The sequence below is a fragment of the Scyliorhinus torazame genome, chromosome 8 (assembly GCF_047496885.1).
Source record: "Scyliorhinus torazame isolate Kashiwa2021f chromosome 8, sScyTor2.1, whole genome shotgun sequence".
In the NCBI taxonomy this organism is placed as follows: domain Eukaryota; kingdom Metazoa; phylum Chordata; class Chondrichthyes; order Carcharhiniformes; family Scyliorhinidae; genus Scyliorhinus; species Scyliorhinus torazame.
Window position 1 is genome coordinate 89,999,570 of NC_092714.1, and position 18,250 is coordinate 90,017,819.

At 45.4% G+C, this 18,250-nt stretch overlaps 1 protein-coding gene and 1 long non-coding RNA gene across 4 annotated transcripts in view; one reads left to right on the plus strand and one right to left on the minus strand.

Annotated features, from left to right (window-relative positions):
* Window positions 1-18,250, minus strand: part of LOC140427995 (limbic system-associated membrane protein-like) — a 1,212,363-nt gene that overhangs the window by 926,270 nt on the left and 267,843 nt on the right. The gene's annotated exons all lie outside the window — the stretch shown is intronic.
* Window positions 1-18,250, plus strand: part of LOC140427996 (uncharacterized) — a 43,145-nt gene that overhangs the window by 23,288 nt on the left and 1,607 nt on the right. The window contains exons 2-4 of the long non-coding RNA XR_011948679.1: window positions 10,102-10,154; window positions 11,163-11,247; window positions 16,556-16,628. This is a non-coding gene — a long non-coding RNA (uncharacterized lncRNA). The remainder of the gene's footprint in view (window positions 1-10,101; window positions 10,155-11,162; window positions 11,248-16,555; window positions 16,629-18,250) is intronic.

The following is an 18,250-nucleotide window of genomic DNA, read 5'->3' on the forward strand; positions in this document are numbered from 1 at the left end:
GGGGGTGGACAAGTCTGTATCCTGATATTGCGGTCAGGTCTAGTTTCCTCCTATCCCTCTCGCTCTGTCAATACCAAATGCGGTACAAGCTGTTTAGCTTTTGTCTGCTTGATTGAAGGACTGACCACGACTGTGTGTGGGCATGTTTATATTTGCAAGTGAGATTTATAGTCAAAAAGGAACAAAAAACAGTGAATCAGTTTGTGTACTTACGAATAACATAAAAAAGTACAAGGCCAGAGAAACTTCCACCTGGCCAGTCCAAAACTCAATAATTTTCTTTAAATTTGCAATTCTCCCTCAAATGTTTCAACTGTGTACTTCCACTTGGTCAACAGTATACACACTCACCACACGTGTACAAAATAGTCTGTGTACTTTTTTACAATCACTTTTAATCCATTCCCCATACTTGAGAATATCTGGTAACTCAAAATATATTTTTGGCGTTTGATTTTTCTGCAATTTTACTCACTCTGGGCATGTTGCCGCCATCCTGGCAACACTCAGTTTCAGTTGTCTCACTATACCTTTCCCTTTCCATCCACTGCTGCTTTCAGCCTCTAGCTATTTGCTCAAAATTACATACAGCTAAACTGTATCCTTCCTCAGCTTGATATCTGGGGATATGAAATGCAACATGACCTGAACAATATACAGGCTTGGACTGACAAGTGGCAATAACATTTGCACCACAGAAGTGCCAGGCAATGACCATCTCCAACAAGAGAGAATCCAACTATCTCCTCTTGACATTCAAAGGCATTACCATCGCTGAATCCTCAATTATAAACAGCCTGGGGTTACCATTGACCAGAAGCTGAACCAGACTAGCCATGTAAATACTGTGACTACAAGAGCAGATCAGAGACTAAGAAACCGGCAGTGAGTAACTGACCTCATGACTCAACAAAGCCTGTCCACAAACTACAAAGTACAAGTCAGGAGTTTGCTTGTTTGGATGAGTGCAGCTCCAAAAACACTCCAAAGACTCATCCAGTAAAAAAAAGCCCACTTGATTGACATCCCTTCCACAAACATTAATTCGCTCCACCACCGATGCACTAGCAGCAATGTGTACCATCTACAAGATGCGCTGCACAATCTCATCAAGGGTCGTTGGACAGCACCTTCCAAACCCATGACAACTATGATCTAGAAAGAAAAGGGCAGCAGATACATTTGAACACCACTGCCTGGGAGCTCCCCTCCAAGTCACTCATCGTTCTGACAGAGAAATATATCGCCATTCCTTCACTGTCACTGGGGAGGCAATGGCGCAGTCATCCAGATACCCAGGGTAATGCTCTGGGGTGAATCCTACCACGACAGACAGTAAAATCTGAATTCAACAATAATCTGGAAATAAAAATGTCTAATGATGACCAAACCTTTGCCGATTACTGTAAAACCGTCTGGTTCACTAATATCCTTCAGGGAAGGAAACCTGCTGCCCTTATCTGGTCTGGCCTACATTTGAATCGAGATCCATAGCAATGCGGTTCACAATATAATACCCATTGAAACAGCCTAACAAGCGACTCAGGGGAAATTATGGATGGACAATAAATGCTGGCCCAGCCAGTGACACCCACAACCCATGAATAAATATTTTTAAAATCCTGGAACTCCCTCCATGGTGTCCCTAAACCTAAACCATATATGGACTGCAGCGGTTCAAGAATGTAGTTCACCACCATCTTCTCAAGAACATTGAATGCTGGCCTAGCCAGCGAAGCCCACATCCCTTGAATGATTTTTTTAAAGTATCTATGAATTCTCTTTGGCTCCCTGCAGTTTCTCTGACTCTACCAACCTTACTGAGAGTCATCTTAAGTCTAGCCTGGTGATTTATTTATTTTCTCACATTCAATTTTCCAGTCCATTTTCTGTATTAATGCCGGAAAAGTCATTTGAACTAATCATTTCCATGGGTTTCAGTTAGATGAGTGACGAGAGAGTTTTGGCTAATGAATCTTGGAAGGGGTGCAAACGATTAATGAAATCCACACAGAGCAATAATCAGCATGAGCAAGTTATGAACCAATATTTTAGGGGTATTCAGAGCTGCGGTATAACTTGTCAAAATTATCACAGCCTTTGGACACTTCGACTATAGCTGCTGCTTCGAGAATTTCCCCCTAAAATCCACTTGCCTTACCTTTCCTGCTTCCAAAATTTTCTTTACTTCCCCTTATTAAATTATTTGTCCTCAATCTCTTTTCTCGCCTTCTTTGTGTCCATCTTCTGTAAAGTTCTAAAGTGTCCCCTCTGTTAGGAACACAATTAAATACAGAGATTTTGTGCATAAATCAAAAAACTAGAAGCTGAACGTCAACATTTCGTTTTCAGATTTTCCCTGCTCCCTGCCAATGACGTAGTGAGGTTTCTGCTCAGGAAGGTCAGGAACCTCACTTAAATAAATTACAATATCATTAAAAGGCTCTCCCACTGTATCGTACCCCCCACATTGGGATCTCCCCCACCCCCCACCCCCCCCACCCAATATGGGTCTCACTTGTTTACAACAGATTTTTTTAAATGAGAACCAGGCAAAGGGGGCACAGAGGTAAGTATAGGCGCAGGGGTAGAGGGACATGACTAGGTAGTACCCTGGCATTACCCCCCTGGTACTGCTCCCAGCACTGACCTAAAGAAAGTGTCAGGGTGCTGCCTCTGGAGTGCCCCATGGAGGGATATCCTGGTGGGAGTTGTGGGGGGGGGGGGGCGTTGTGTACAATTGGTGGGGTCTCCGTTGCGCGAGCAGGAGGGGGGTAGGCTTTGTCTTTTGCTGTTATCTGCGTCCCGCTCACGGGATTCTTGACGTTGCTGTTTTTTTCCAATCCCAACCCTCCAGCATGGCGGTGTGTGCCACGCCTCCATTTTCTTTGTAGCAAGTGCTGAATCTTCTGACAAGAAATTTTGCTGTGCAACTGCGAAGATGCTCATCGCTTTTCTCACCTGAAATAGCGCTTGGCGCAAAAAGAAAAAAATTCTGCTCATTGTTTTGCCTTGACTGCAAATGGGTTTTGGTGCCGTATTTACGGTCTGGAATCTTGCGATTTCTTTCCGACACCTGGGGCGGGATTTTCCGCAATCGGCACGATGTCCGCCGACCGGCGCCAAAAACGGCGCAAATCAGTCCGGCATCGCGCCGCCCCAAAGGTAAGGAATTCTCTGCATCTTGAGGGGCCGAGCCCTCACCTTGAGGGGCTAGGCCCGCGCCGGACTGATTTCCGCCCCACCAGCTGGCGCGGAAATGACTTTACCGTGCGGCGCATGCGCGGGAGCGTCAGCGGCCGCTCACGGCATCCCCGCGCATGCGCAGTGGAGGAGGCCTCTTCCGCCTATGACATAGTGAAGACCATGGCGAAGGCGGAAGGAAAAGAGTGCCCCTACGGCACAGGCCCGCTCGCGGATTGGTGGGCCCTGATCGCGGGCCAGGCCACCGTGGGGGTACCCCCCAGGGCCAGATCATCCCGCGCCCCCCCCAGGATCCCAGAGCCCGGTCGCGCCGCCTTGTCCCACCATTCAAAAGGTGGTTCAATCCATGCCGGCTGGCGTGGGTTGACAGCGGCGGAACTTTGGCCCATCGCGGACTGGAGATTCGCCAGGGGATTTCCGCCGACCTGCGCGATTCCCGCCCCCGCCGAATCGCCGGTGGCGGAGAATTCGGGACACGGTGGGGGCGGGATTCACGCCAGCCCCCGGCGATTCTCCGACCAGGTGGGGAGTCGGAGAATCGCGCCCCATGATTCTGCATTTCAAAGCAAAAACAATTTCTAATGAAGGTGAGGGAGAGGGGGTGATTGGGAGAATGCAGCGGGAGGCCCAAAGATTGGTTTTACACGAGTGTGAATTTCCCACAGGATCTTCCGCTGCTGCCCTCCATGGAGGACAGAGAAACAAACTGGTGGCCTGCATTTTACTGATTCGCATCCCACAAATGTGATGCAGCTGAAGGCCAGATCAGTATCTTTCCCCGATGCCCAGTTCTCCACAATGCCAGCAGGAAAACATCCCGGTACAGAACATGCCCGGAATAACATGGTGTGCAGAAGTCAGTACTTACTTGAAGAATGCCTGGGGCTGCCTCTGGAGTTTTGGATGGAGACCGCCAGCAACCAGACATCACCACAGAAATGGGTGGGGGGCAAGTATCTTTTGTGTGGATTTTCCAGCCTCAGTGTCATCAAGGAGGTCCATCTTCCAGCCTCAAGTGTGTTCCTGAAGACCCAGCCTCTTTTTAGGAGGTCATCATCTTTATACAATGGTGGGTCAGTGATGTTGGGTTCTATTTAAATATTGCACCCAGATATGACAGCACGATATATGCAATCAAATCCATCCAGCCATAAAATATGGTGCTAACCCCCCAAATGAACAATTAATAAGGTCAGGGCCAGAAGATATGCCATGATTTCCCATTAGCCTCTGCAGCGAGAAACACTCCCCTTTTCCGCTTCCACCACGGGTCTTTTTCTCAGATGGGAGAATTCCATCCTACAGTTTCCAGACTTCAATATCATTTTACAAGGTCCAGTTCTTTTACATCAAAACAAGTTTTGTTTCTTTGTGTTTGTCAATAAACAAAATATGGATTTAAAGCACCCATCCTTCTTTAAGCCATGCCATATGGCTTCTGTACATGATGGAACAGATTAATTGTCAGGGAGAAAACCAAATCATAGAAAAATCATAAATTTGATGAGCCATCCCACTGGATTGTACTTGCAGCAAAAAAATGTTGAATTGCTATTTGTTTTTCCCGTATTGTATGATTCACACTGCGGTGTCTGACTGATTTTAGTCACATCACTATTAATACTTTTATCAACACTACAATTACTTTTATTCAATTCAATTAATTTTTAATTGTAATGCAACAATTAGCAGCTACGCTCAATTAATTATTTTACTTTGCAAATGATCCAGCCACAATTAGAATGCAGCTGGCTCTCTCCGTCTCCATCTATAACCAGTAATCTGTCCCACTCAGCTTGAAAACAGCGTAGATCAGAATAACCGGCACTTGTTACTCCACGAAAGAGATATCCGAGATGATGGGCTGAACTTAATGACCAAGTCGGTGGCCCCCAATTGTAGACCTGAAAGCTGCGCTCAACCCGGTCACAACCGATGGTAGGGTGTTAATTGGTCCCTGGGCAGAAAGGCCATTCTCAACCTTCTACACGCATGACAGTATGGCTGTGAGTTGTGAAGGTGACGGGCACTTGACTTCCCCTACTGCTCCTGATTCTTCAGGATTAAATTCGATCTGCTACTTTCTGTCCATCCACTTCCCAGCTTGTTCCTGTGGGCCGGATTGAATTCTGCCATTTGTGCAAAGTGGAGCTTGAACCTACAATCTTCTGACCGTGAAATGAGATGACTACTAGCAAAGCCAAGCTGACCTAATAACCCAGCAGTCACTTTTTTCTGACTGACTCCCTTTACCAGTCTCAGAACTCTTGCCTGGATGAATCAGAATAAACTATTTGAATAAGTTGCATTTCAGTCAGAGATTTGATACTTTGGGGGCATCTCCAACAATATGTTGAGAAAAACCAACAATAAATTTCTACCATGGATTGATTGCATAAACTTTTAAACATTAACATTGGATTTTGAAATAGAGTGAAAGTGAGGCTCAAAAGCACTCACAATCCTGAGTAAATCAGACAGCAACTTCTGTCAATACTATGTTCAGAATCACAAAATCACAGTATCAGAGAAAAATACAGTGCAGAAAAGGCCCTTCAGCCCATCTGGTCCGAACTGCCGCATGAAAGGCACCTGATCTGCCAATTCTAATCCCATTGCCAGCACTTGGCCCATAGCCTTGAATGTTATGGTGTGCCAAATACTCATCCAGGTACTTTTTAAAGGATGTGAGGCAACCCACCTCAACTACCCTCTCAGTCAGTGCATTCCAGACTGTCACCACCCTCTGGATAAAAAATGTTTTTCCACAAATCCCCACTGAACCTTTCGCACCTCACCTTGAACTTGTGTTCCCTCGTAACCGAGCATTCAACTAAGGGGAACAGCTGTTCCCAATTCACCCTGTCCATGCCCCTCATTATCTTGTACACCTTGATCAGGTCGCCCCTCAGTCTTGTCTGCACCAATGAAAACAACCCAAGCCTATCCAACCTCTCTTCATAACTTGTGATCCATCCAAGGCAACATTCTGGTGAAACGTCCCTGCACCTGCTCCAGTGCAATCAGATCCTTCCTATAATGTGGCAACCAGTACTCCAACTGTGGCCTCAACAATGTTCTATATAACTCCACATGACTTCCTTGCTTTTGTAATGTATGCCACAATTGATAAAGGCAAGTGTCCCATATGCCTTTTTCACCAGCCTATTAATGTGCCCTTCTGCCTTCAGAGATCTATTTACAAACACACCAAGATCTATTTGTTCCTCAGGACTTCCCAGTGTAGTGCCTTCTCAAATTGTTCCTTCCAAAATGTAACACCTCACACTTTTCAGGATTAAATTCCATCTGCTACTTTCTGTCCATTTGACCATCCCGTCTATATCTTCCTTTTTAAAAATGAATTTAGAGTGCCCAATTATTTTTTTCTTCTGATTAAGAGGCAATTTAGTGTGGCCAATTGACCAATCATGCGCATCTTTAGGGTTGTGGGGATGAGATCCACAAGACAGGAGGAGAATGTGCAAACTCCAAACGGACAGTGACTCGGGGCCAGGGTCGAACCCGGGTCTTGAGCGCTGTGAGGCAGCAGTGCTAACCACCCATCTATTTCTTCCTGCAATCCAAGACACTCAACCTCACTGTTAACCATCCAGCCAATCTTTGAGTCATCCGCAATCTTACTGATCCTACCCCCCCCACATAATCATCTAAGTCATTTATATAAATGATGAATAATAGGGGACCCAGCAAAGGTTCCTGTGGTATGCCACTGGGCACTGGCTTCCAGTCACTAAAGCAGCCGTCTGTCATCACACTCAGTTTCCTACAGCTCAGCCAGCTTTGAATCCACTTTATCAAGATCCCCTGTATCCCATGTGCATTTGCGGTCTTTATAAGTCTCCCATGTGGGACCTTGCTTTGTTAAAATCCATGTAAACTACATCAACTGAACTATCCTCATCTACACACTTAGTCACATGCTCAAAAAATTCAATCAAATTTGTTAGGCATCACCTCCCACTGACAAAGCCATACCGACTATTCCTGATCAAACCTTGCCTCTCCAAGTGGAGATAGATTAACTCCTTCAGAATCGTTTCCATTAGTTTCCCCACCATTGACGTGAGACTCACTGGTCTGTACTTCCCTGGCTTATCCCTACAGTCTTTCTTAAATAGTGGGACCACATTTCTGTTTCTTCAGTCCTCTGGCACCTCTGCGTAGCCAGAGAGGATATAGGGCGGGATTCTGTGGGAATCGATGGGGCGGACAACTCCGATGCCGAGGAGATGCATGAACCAATCCGGCGTCGGGCCACCCCAAAGGTGCGGAGGATTCCGCACCTTCAGGGGCTAGGCCGGAACCGGGGTGGTTTGCGCCGTGCCGGCCGGCGGGGAAGGGGCTTAGCGCCACGCCAACCGGCGCCGAAGGTCCTCCGCTGGCCGGCGCGAGTTGGCGCACGTGCGGGAGTGCCAGCGTGTGCTGGTGTCATCCCAGCGCATGCGCAGGGGGGGATCATCTCCACGTTGGCCGTGGTGGAGGACCACAGCGCCCGACGCAGAAGAATAGAGTGCTCTCACGGCACAGGCCTGCCCACGGATCGGTGGGCCCCAATCGAGGGCTAGTCCACCGTGGGGGCACCCTCCGGGGCCAGTTCCCCCCCCGCGTTCCCCCCCCCGAGGCCGCCCGCACAGCCATGTCCCACCGGTAAGTACCTACTCTAATTTACGCCGGCGGGACCGGCCGAAAGTGGGCAGCCACTCGGCCCATCGCGGGCCGGAGAATCGCCGGGGGGGGGGCGGGGGCGCTGCCAGTGGCCACCGACAGGCGCAGCGCGATTCCCTCCCCCGCCAAATCCCCGGCGCCGGAGAATTTGGCAGCCGGCGGGGGGTCGGAGAATCCCGCCCATAAAATTTGGATCAGGGCCCCTGCAATCTTCTCCCTCCCCTCCCACAGCAACCTGGAACACAATACGTCCGGACCTGGAGACTTGTCCACTTTTAAGCTTGCCAACACCTCCAATACCTTGTTCCTCCCTATGACAACTCAATAACCTTACAGTCTCTCTCCCAGAGTTCCATATCTGTCTCCTCATTCTCTTTGAAATATTCATCTAATATCCTACCAATATCCTCTGGCTCCACACACACATTCCTCCCCCTAAGTCTCTAATGGGCCCTACTTTTTCCCTAGTTATCCTCTTCCCATTGATATACTTACAGAATGTCTTGGAATTTTCCCTACTTTTGCAAGCTCGAGATTTCTCATATCCCCTCTTTGCTCTCCTGATTGCTTTCTTAAGCTCCATCATACATTTTCTGTACTCCACTAATGCCTCTGTTGATTTGCTTTCTTTGTACTTATTAAAAGCCTCTCTCTTCCTTCTCATTGTATCCTGAATATCTCTGGTCATCCATGGGTCTCCGGGCTTGTTACTCCTATTACCCTACAGGGACCTTGTTGGGCCGATACCCTGATCTCCCCACCAGTAACTTGTTCCAACCTACCTTGGCCAGACCCTGCCTTATTTTACTAAAGTCTGCTCTCTCCCAATCCAAGACCTTTTTCTGCAATTTGTCTCTTTCCTTGTCCATAACAAACTTAAATTGCACAATGTTGTGGTCGCTATCATTAAAATGCTCCCCCACCATCACATCAACCACCTATCTGGCTTCATTCCCCTGAATTAGGTCCAGCACTGCACCACCATCCCATGTTGGACCCTCCACATGTTGAGCTAAAAAGTTCCCTTGTATACATTTTACGAACCATCTCGGTCCGTAACACAATGACTATCCCAGTTAATGTTGGGAAAGTTGAAATCACCCACGATAATTACCCTATTATTATTTTTACATACGTCTGCTAATTGCGCACCTATTTGCTCCTCAATTTCTCTCTGACTTTCTGCCTACCTTTGTATTCCCTCTGACTTGATTGTTTTTCTGTGATACACTGTGTCCCTATTCTGCTAACAGTTTGCACATCCTCCCCCTACTGAATTAGTTTAAACTCCTCCCAACAGCACTAGCAAACCCACTTGCAAGGATGTTAGTCCCACTCTTCCTATTATTCATAATTAAATATGGGTTTTCTGGAACTTCCTGAAACCTCACTGCACTGGTACCTCACCAAGAAATTAAGCATTCAAACATATGAAGGATATGAAGTTGTGGTACCTATCCACTAAAAATGCAAGCACAATTTAGGGCTTGTCTATTCAAGTATAAGTAAACTTTTAACGGTGTTAAGTCTCACTAGTACTCAACAACCTCTTTGGTATTGAAAATTTACATTTACAAGTATGGAGTCACATTTCTTCACATTTTAATTATTCATGAAATTAAATTTTCTAACTTTGGTTTGAACTCTGCTTGCTCATGAAGGGTTCTTCATTCTGAATAGATGAAGAGGCACTCACAGCTTGCTGTGTTCACACAGATCCCATGTGCCCTATCCAGGACAATGAACAGCAATGGAATGAAGATGACCATAAGCTGCCAAGCAGAAGTCCACAAAAGGTGTCTGGCCAGTTGTAAATGACTAAAGAACCCCCTTCATTTGCCACTAAAGGCAACATCTATGCCAATATCTATTTCAAAACCAGACCACTTTTGGCAAAATGAAATCTTTCTTGTATCCTAAAAGATGCAAGGTATTTTGCCTTCTGAATTCTAATTGCAGATATAAAATAATGATGTATTGCAACAAGCCAAGCATGTGAGAATGAATAATTAGCTTCTGCTACATTGACTACAACTTAAATTAGTCATTAAGAAATGAAAGGAAATTAAAGTGATCAGTGATGTAAAAAAAACATTTTCATTTCACTTTTCTGATGGTCCTCTTAGCACATTTTATTTTTAACTAATATTGCAACCTGAAGTACTGTGATATATTTTCTAATCAATCAGTTCCATGCTTTATTTCCAGCAACAATTTATCACCGTGGTGCCATGCTGAATTTATGCAGCATAAACCTATTGGTAAGTGGACATTGTATTGAAGCAGCTGTCTGTTTATAAATTGCCATTTACGACCTTCAAAGTGTATAGAAACCAGCACCAGAGGAACACAGCACTGCCATGTACAGCTTTGCCCAATGGTGACAAGACTGGAAGGTGACCTTTTCATCCATCAGTGTTTAAAGTTGCCAATGGGGTGCTGTTGCCAAAGAACCAGCAAAATCATATTTTATTATAGGTTATCAGGCCACTAAAGACAGCAGTGCTGCCTTATTTATCTTATACCACTATTACCAAAGTTAGAGTTGCCATAATATATACATGGATTTTTTAAAAATCCAAATGTTTAATTATTAGGTTTCTCACTAATTCAATGATTATACAAATTCATCTTAATTCTGTGCACCCCACTATTAGGTTCAATTGTATCAAAGTATACCTGAGATAAATTCAACATTTTAGCCACAGAAAGAAAAACAGACTAAAATTCTCCGGCTGCTGACAATTAAATGTATTGGTTTCTCTTCAACTTTTCCCAGCACAGTACCTCACCCAGTAGAGTACTCCAGCAGCAAAAGAAAACTGATGTAGTCATTTGTATCTTCCAGTAATTAAAAAATAAACCTACAATCTGCCGAGTACTCATGGTCATCATAGAGAAGTGTGTTCTGAAAAGAAGAGAGTCCTCTGTGGAATACATTCTCCTGGTAACCTGGGTTTCTGCCAGGCAAACCCCAATGGAAGCCAGAAAACTGCAAATCCCTTCAGTAAAAGACAGGTAGTGCACGTCTCTGGTGCTCCTTTTAAATGGAGATTAATTGACAGCTAACTCATGAAAATGCATCTCTGATGACATTGGGCTCCACCATTTCTCTGCTTCTTTTTTATGTCTATATATATGTTTCTGGAACATACCTCTTCATTCACCTGAGGAAGGAGCAGCGCTCCGAAAGCTAGTGACATCGAAACAAACCTGTTGGACTTTAACCTGGTGTTGTGAGACTTCTTACTGTCTTTTTTATGTTATAGTGCTACTGACTGTGGAAGTACAAAACTAATGTTGCCAGGACTCATCGAACAGGGCAATATCTGAAGTCTCAACTCACTGCCTGCGGTAATGCTGTCTCAATATTCTTTCTCAATGGGTACAAGAGCCCAAGAATGGTGGGCGTGGGAAGCAAAGTAAAATCATGCTCATGCAGCAGGGATGTTCTTCCCAGGCGGTTGTTCATGCATATGTTTGGACAGAGGAGACAAAACTGAAAAGAGTGCTAAAGCTAATACTGAGAACAAAAATATTTAATTTCCCAATTCAAACATCCCTTTACCTTCATGAAACGCTAAATCAATTTGAAAAACAGTCAGTTTCCTGCTGGCCGACCAGACAATTAATTGTGATGCTCTGCAAACCTAGATAGAAACCGTTAGCAATTGCACCTTTTCTTGCAAGTAAAAGCAATACCGTCAAGAAACAATTTAAACACAGGACTGTTGGCACCAATAGAAAGGATTGTGAATTATTATAGTCCAAGGTAATTAAAAGAACACTGCTGCTTTTTAACCTACATACTGAACAGCCATCTGCCTCAATCAGAGATACTTTGCACAATCCGGAGTCAAGGAGTTAAGTGTCCACTGTTGTTAGTCCAATGTTACTGCATTTCAATTTACAGTGATTTAACTAATATTTAATTGTCATAATTAAGTCTTGTTCTTCAAAATAAGGAAGGTTGGGGAAGCTCACGACACAGAGCTGAAAACCGTTTTTATTGAAGAAAACCTCGACTGTAAAACTATTATCAGCACAACCAGAAAACCCGTAGCTTTTTGGCCTTAACAATCTAAGGATAGTACAATTAATGGCTCTTTGGAATGATAAAAGAAGATTTATTTTACCAGCACAATTACGTTTTAAGTCCCAATTGCCTATATTTGAGCCATTGTGATGCTACAATACTTTCACAGCAAAATCATCTGAAGTATTCCCTTTCATCCACCCTTAATGTCTTCTCTCCAAACATCTCCTTTGTTCTCCCACATCCCACTCAATCTTTTTGTATGCCCCCTATCTTCATTATCTTTAATCCAAGAGCTGTAGACCAGAAGATATTTGATAGATAACTGATTGAGCCCTCAACAGATCAGGTATACCTTAACTTCAGAATCATATTTAAAAACCAAGTTACCCATACCCAGCAGTTTTTCTCCATTCTGAATCATCTCCATAATCCCGCTTCCCTACACAAACAAACTCACCTTTAACACAAGTACAATGGGCATGATTCTATGGCCACGCTGCGCCAGAAAAACAGCTCGCCGCGTCGCAGCGTGGCTGTTGAAAGCCAGGAGATCCTGCTTCCAGGATCTACCATGCTCGCAATGCCCCGTGTGATTCAACGCAATTTCGTGAGATGTTGCGAGGTGAATCTGGCCCACAATGGACAGGATCACCTTTTGGGAAATCTGCACATTAGAGCAAGACAGTAAGCCTTCCTCTAATGTTCAGATTCCCAAGGTAAGTGGGCTACTGATATGCTCGTCATATTTGAGCTGAATCCGGAATTTGCCATCCGTAGTGGGTCTGTTAGATGACAAACTGATTTGCGTCCGGCAGGGATCGTAATTTTGGCCTTTCCACTATCTAACCAGCGTCTCCAGATCTGTGTCGGGTGCAACACGATAGTTAAATTGCACCCCTTGTGCTTATGAACAAAGCACTGACTCTCTTTGTCCCATTTCTACGATCCTGCTGTAATCCAACTTCCCATCACGGCCCTCATCACAGCTAACATCATAACTGTTACCTCTGTTCAAATGTTGCTCCAGTCCTTTTGCAAACCACCATCATTGCTCTTCATAAAATTCATTATTGATCCCCCTACCTTATCTCCAAACACCATTTTGGTGCCAAGGTTGTGACCATATTGTTGCCTCATAAATCCACACCCAGCTTGCCCTCATGTCCATTTCTGAATAGTTCCAGGTATTCAGCACTGCTATGTTAAACTTCTTAAAGGCAGTTGATGAAGGAGGAGACCAGAAGTCAATCTTCAGTCAGTTTTCTCAGTGCTAAATTGTTTCACAAAGTGAAACTTTCTATATGTTTCAGTCCCAACTCTACAGCCCACCTCTGGGGCGCGATTTAACAAAATGGAAACAAAGTACCATAGCGAGCAGGTTTAGCCACATGTTTCCCAGCGCTCGCAGTGTCAAGAAACTCAATGCTATCAAATGTCACCTGGATTATACAGAGGGCCTCACTGGGGAACGCGTGACCAAGGCCACACATAGTCCCGTTTCAGCACTGAGGAGCTCCACTCGCTGGAATTCCTCAGTGTAGCGAGAGATTGAGACGCCATTTAAAGTGGCTTTCTGATCTCTGGAGCCCCCAACCCGACCCCCCTAATGCCAACTCACTATGAGGGGGTCCCTGGGCCCACCCACACCCCACGCCAGCCCATTCGCCACGTGAAAAATGCCAGCTTGGTAATGCCTACCTGGTACCCTGGCAGTGCCTCTTCCAGCTGGTAGTGCAACCTGGGCACCTTGGTAGTGCCAGGCCGGCACCCAGGTGGCACTGCTAGGGTGCCAGTGCCAAGATGCCCAGGTGGCACCAGCTGTGCCAGGGCACCATCCTGTACAAAGGGTATGCACATGGGAGGCCTCTGATTCCCTGGGTGACCTTCATGAGTGCCATTCCATCTGGTCCCCAGTTGTGGAGACCAATACTGAACGGCGCTCATCTGAGGTCTTCGAGACGAAGGGGATGTATCTGAACACCTCAAGAGCTGCATACTAGAGTGCTCTACTGTGCAGATTTTCCAAAAACTGATCCTGCCCACAATGAGCAGGATTCACATCGCAACGTCACATCACACCGGCTTTGCAAGCCTGGTGGGCAGGCATTCAATGCTCAAGGGCCAATAGGAGGTCCTCCAGCACAGATGTAGCAAGCTTTCCTTCTAGATCATTGATGGAGAGGACACAGAAGATGGAAACACTACCTTTCAAACATATTTATATTAACTTAAAATATTACCTTTTTCGTCAGGATCCACTACAACTGCAACACTTGCATCCACTTGACAATTTGGATTATTCTCCATGTCTTTCTTGCCCACAAAGCAGAATAAGTCTAAACTGGCCAATTTATTGCCCTATTGGTCTTCTCGCAATCATCAGCAAAGTGATGGAAGGTGATGTTGACAGTTATATGAAGTGACACCCATGTTCAGGTTAAGTTCCGCCAGGACCACTCAGCACCAGATCTCATTACAGTTTTGTCCCAAAGATGGAGAAAAGAGCTGCACTGCAGAGGTGAAGTGAACTTGACTGCCCTTGACATCAAGGCAACATTTTGACCGAATGTGCCATTCGGGAGCTCAACCAAAATTGGAATCAATTGGAATCAGAAGCAATTATCTAATAGCATAAAGGAAGATGGTTGTGGTTGTTGGGCAACTACAGGCCCTGGAAATTACTGTAGATGTTCCTCAGGGTTGTGTCCGAGGTCCAATCATCTTCAGCAGCTTCATCAATGGCATTTGCCAGAAGTGCAGATGTTTGCTAATGATTAATTTGCGTCCAGTACTGTTGCAACTCCTCTGATACTGAAGCCATATCTGCCCACCTCCAGTATGACCTGCACAACATTCAGGCTTGTGCTGATAAGTAGTAAGTAAAATTTGTGCCAGACAAGTGCCAGGCAATGATCGTCTCCAACAAGAATTTATCTGACTCTAGGGCGGCACGTGGCGCAGTGGTTAACCCAATTCATTTTTTCCCAATAAGGTGGTATTTAGCGTGGCCAATCCACCTACCCTGCACATCTTTGGGTTGTGGGGGTGAAACCCACGCAAACACAGGGAGAATGTGCAAACTCCACACGGACTGTGACCCAGAGCCGGAATCAAACCTGGGACCCAGGCGCCGTGAGGCAGCAGTGCTAACCGCTGCACCAACGTGCTGCCCTTGAGCATCTCCCCTAACTATGGCACCCCATCCCTGCGGAGGGTGCCACCCCCCCCCCCGGCCGAGCTTCCCCCACCCCTCCTGAGCAAGCCCACCGCCATTGGGCTCTTTGCCTGTGAGGAAAGATGGCTACTCACCTCCTCGGCTTCCAACAGAAGCGCCAGCGTGACCACTTGCTGGGGAGGCCGCTGAATCACGGGAGGCCGTTGGATATGGGGTCGCTCCCATTAATTGTATGGAAATAGGGTTTACATGGTGATAATTGGTTTCACGCAATGCTACGGCGAGGTCGGGATTTCGCCTATGGGAGCGGGGCGGTTGCATCGCAAACTGTTTGTCTCCTGGCGCGGTTCTCGTTTTCAGTCTCGCCCTCTATTCACCGGCCTCGTTTCACTTGAGTGAGAGCGCAATGAGGCCGGAGAATCGTGCCCTATGGATAGCCTGGCCGGGGTGCTGGTCATCCAGCCCATCCGGCTCACCATCATCTTTGTTAAATGTAATTAAGGATGGAGAATAAGTTTTGGCTTTGCTCGTGATGCTCACATCCAAAAAATAAATCATAGTTTTAAAAATAACTGGATTTTCTCACAACCTAACCAGCAATTCATTAACTGTTCATTGCTTCAAGGTGATATGGGGCGACATTCAAAACATTTCTCTTTTCAGATTTGACTAGCCTGCTGTGTATTTCCACTGTTTCTACATATTTCTAACATTGTAGATTTTTCTGATCTTAAAATGAAAGGGCAGCATAGCTCAGCAGCCAGTTATAGATATATATTGAGAGGTTATCAACGTATTACGCTTTAAAATTTGATCACTCAAAAATTCTAGACAAGCTTCCAAGCCCACATGATGCTTAGGACCCCCTTAGAATCATGTTCAAAGAGAAACACTGGAATCCTGCCGAAAGTCAAGTGAGAATCAAAATAGTTACTTCTATGCTATTGAAGGATTTCCTGAGACTATTTCATGTTTTGGGATATTACAGCAAAATAAAGCTGATAATTTACAGAGCTCGTACAGGGGTATTGTTGACCTGCTGGGAAACATGAGGAGGTGAATAATTATGGTAACAACTTCGAGCAACATTATCAATTCCCAAGAGTGACTGAATCTTTGACCGTGGCGCCTTAATACATATCTACCATAATCTTTTCGCATGTTTTCCATAATTTAGTATTTGAAATTATGTAATTTTGTTTACAGTAAAATATAAAACAGAGATTGCAGCAACAACATCAGGATGTGTAGCACCTGAATTTTGGGTGCAACAGGCGACCTTAGTGGCACATAATTCAGTCAATGGCACACATGTACAATTCTTACGTGAATCGCTTCAGACATAAGAATACAGAATAAACTGACCATAACATCGTTCATGCTGAATTGACAACAATAGTAACATTTTGGAGCTCAACGCCCCAGATAACACAGTATTTTATTCACAGATGGTTGAACACATGTTCAGCAGCAGGAAGAACCACAGTAGCACTATTTAAAGACATCATCAACTGATTTCAGGTTGGTTGCTGATTAATTTCTATTAGCTGTTGCTGCAATTGGTGGTTTATAGAGTTCTTTACATTCTTTGAAAACAAACCACATTCCCTTCAGCATGGCTGCTGTAATATGCATTTCCCTTGAACTACAGCATGTCAGGGAAAGTTAACACAGGCAACACAGAGCAGGACAAACTGCTGGAAGAAAGAGGAAGATGAGGAGGAGAAGGACCCTCAGAAGGTGGCCATGTCAGCCCAGGATGTTCAGGTAGCAATTCACTGGGAGCAGTGCATGAAAGATCTGAGATTCACTCAGGACATCCTCTCTGAAAGCTTCCATCTACTGCAATCACTACAACTTCAGAGAAAGGGGAAGACAATTATTGACACTGGCAGGAACGGTGATAATTGCCATGAATTTTAATGCATCGGACTCCTACCATGCTGGGCCAGGGAATATTTGCAACATCTTCAAGTTTGCCATCCATTTCCATGATGAAGGTCATTGAGGCTCTGTCTTTCAAGATAGGTGAATACATTTTGTTCTGCCAGAGAGCAGTAGGGGGAACAGTCATGCAGCTTCAAAGGGTTGCCGGCTTTGCCATGGCGTCGGGAATCATCAACTGTACACACATGGCTTTGCAAGGACCACATGTCAACTTTGAAATGTACCACAGCTGGAAATGATACCACTTGCTCAACATCCAGTTGGTGCACAACTTTAAGCAGCATACCATGCAGTTTTATCCTTCCACATTCTGACCTCAATAAACTTGCCATTCTCCAAAATTCAACTGTATCTGGCTTTAATTGGTATCCTGGCAGAAATCTTGATGCCTTCATTCATCAGCAGTCCACTGTGCTAACTGCTTTTGAGCCATCATGACAAACAAAATGGTGGCTACTGGATGGCAGGAGCTATGTGTGGTTGCTCAAGGCAATACTGTGTCGGCAAAAGGAGCTCATTGAGAACAAGTCAAAAGTTAACTATGTACAGACACAAGAGATCTCTGAAACAGGTCTTCACTCTACGACTCCTAGGTACACATTTCCCGCACGTTTTCCTCATTGGTCAGGGTTCGTGCACTCACGCGAGGTAAGCCCAAGCTGGTCACATGGACCGGGAGGGATTGCCCCTTCTAGGGGTTGCGCCAACACGCTATCCACTGATCACATAGCTCGTGAGCCTGGTGCACAACCTGAAACTCCTTTCCTAACATCACAATGGGAACACTGGGGGTCTGTTAGCTCAGCTGGTTGGACGGCCGGTTTGTGATGCGGAGTGATGCCAACAGCATGGGTTCAATTCCCATACTGGCTGAGGTTATTCATGAAGGCCCCGCCTTCTCAACCTCACCCCTCGCCTGAGGTATGGTGACCCACAGGTTAAATCACCACCAAACAGCTCCATCTCCAAAGGGGAGAGAGGTTGGCAAGGCTGCGGCGACTTTCATTTCATGGGTATACCACACCACATGCACTGCAGTCATTCAAGGAGGCAGGTTCTCAAAGGTAATTAAGAATGGGTAATAAATGCTGGCCTTGTCAGCAACACCCACATCCTGTGAAAGAATGAAAAAATTCGACACATTTTTCACCTTCCACATTCTGTCCTGAATAAACTTGACATTATCCAAAATTCAG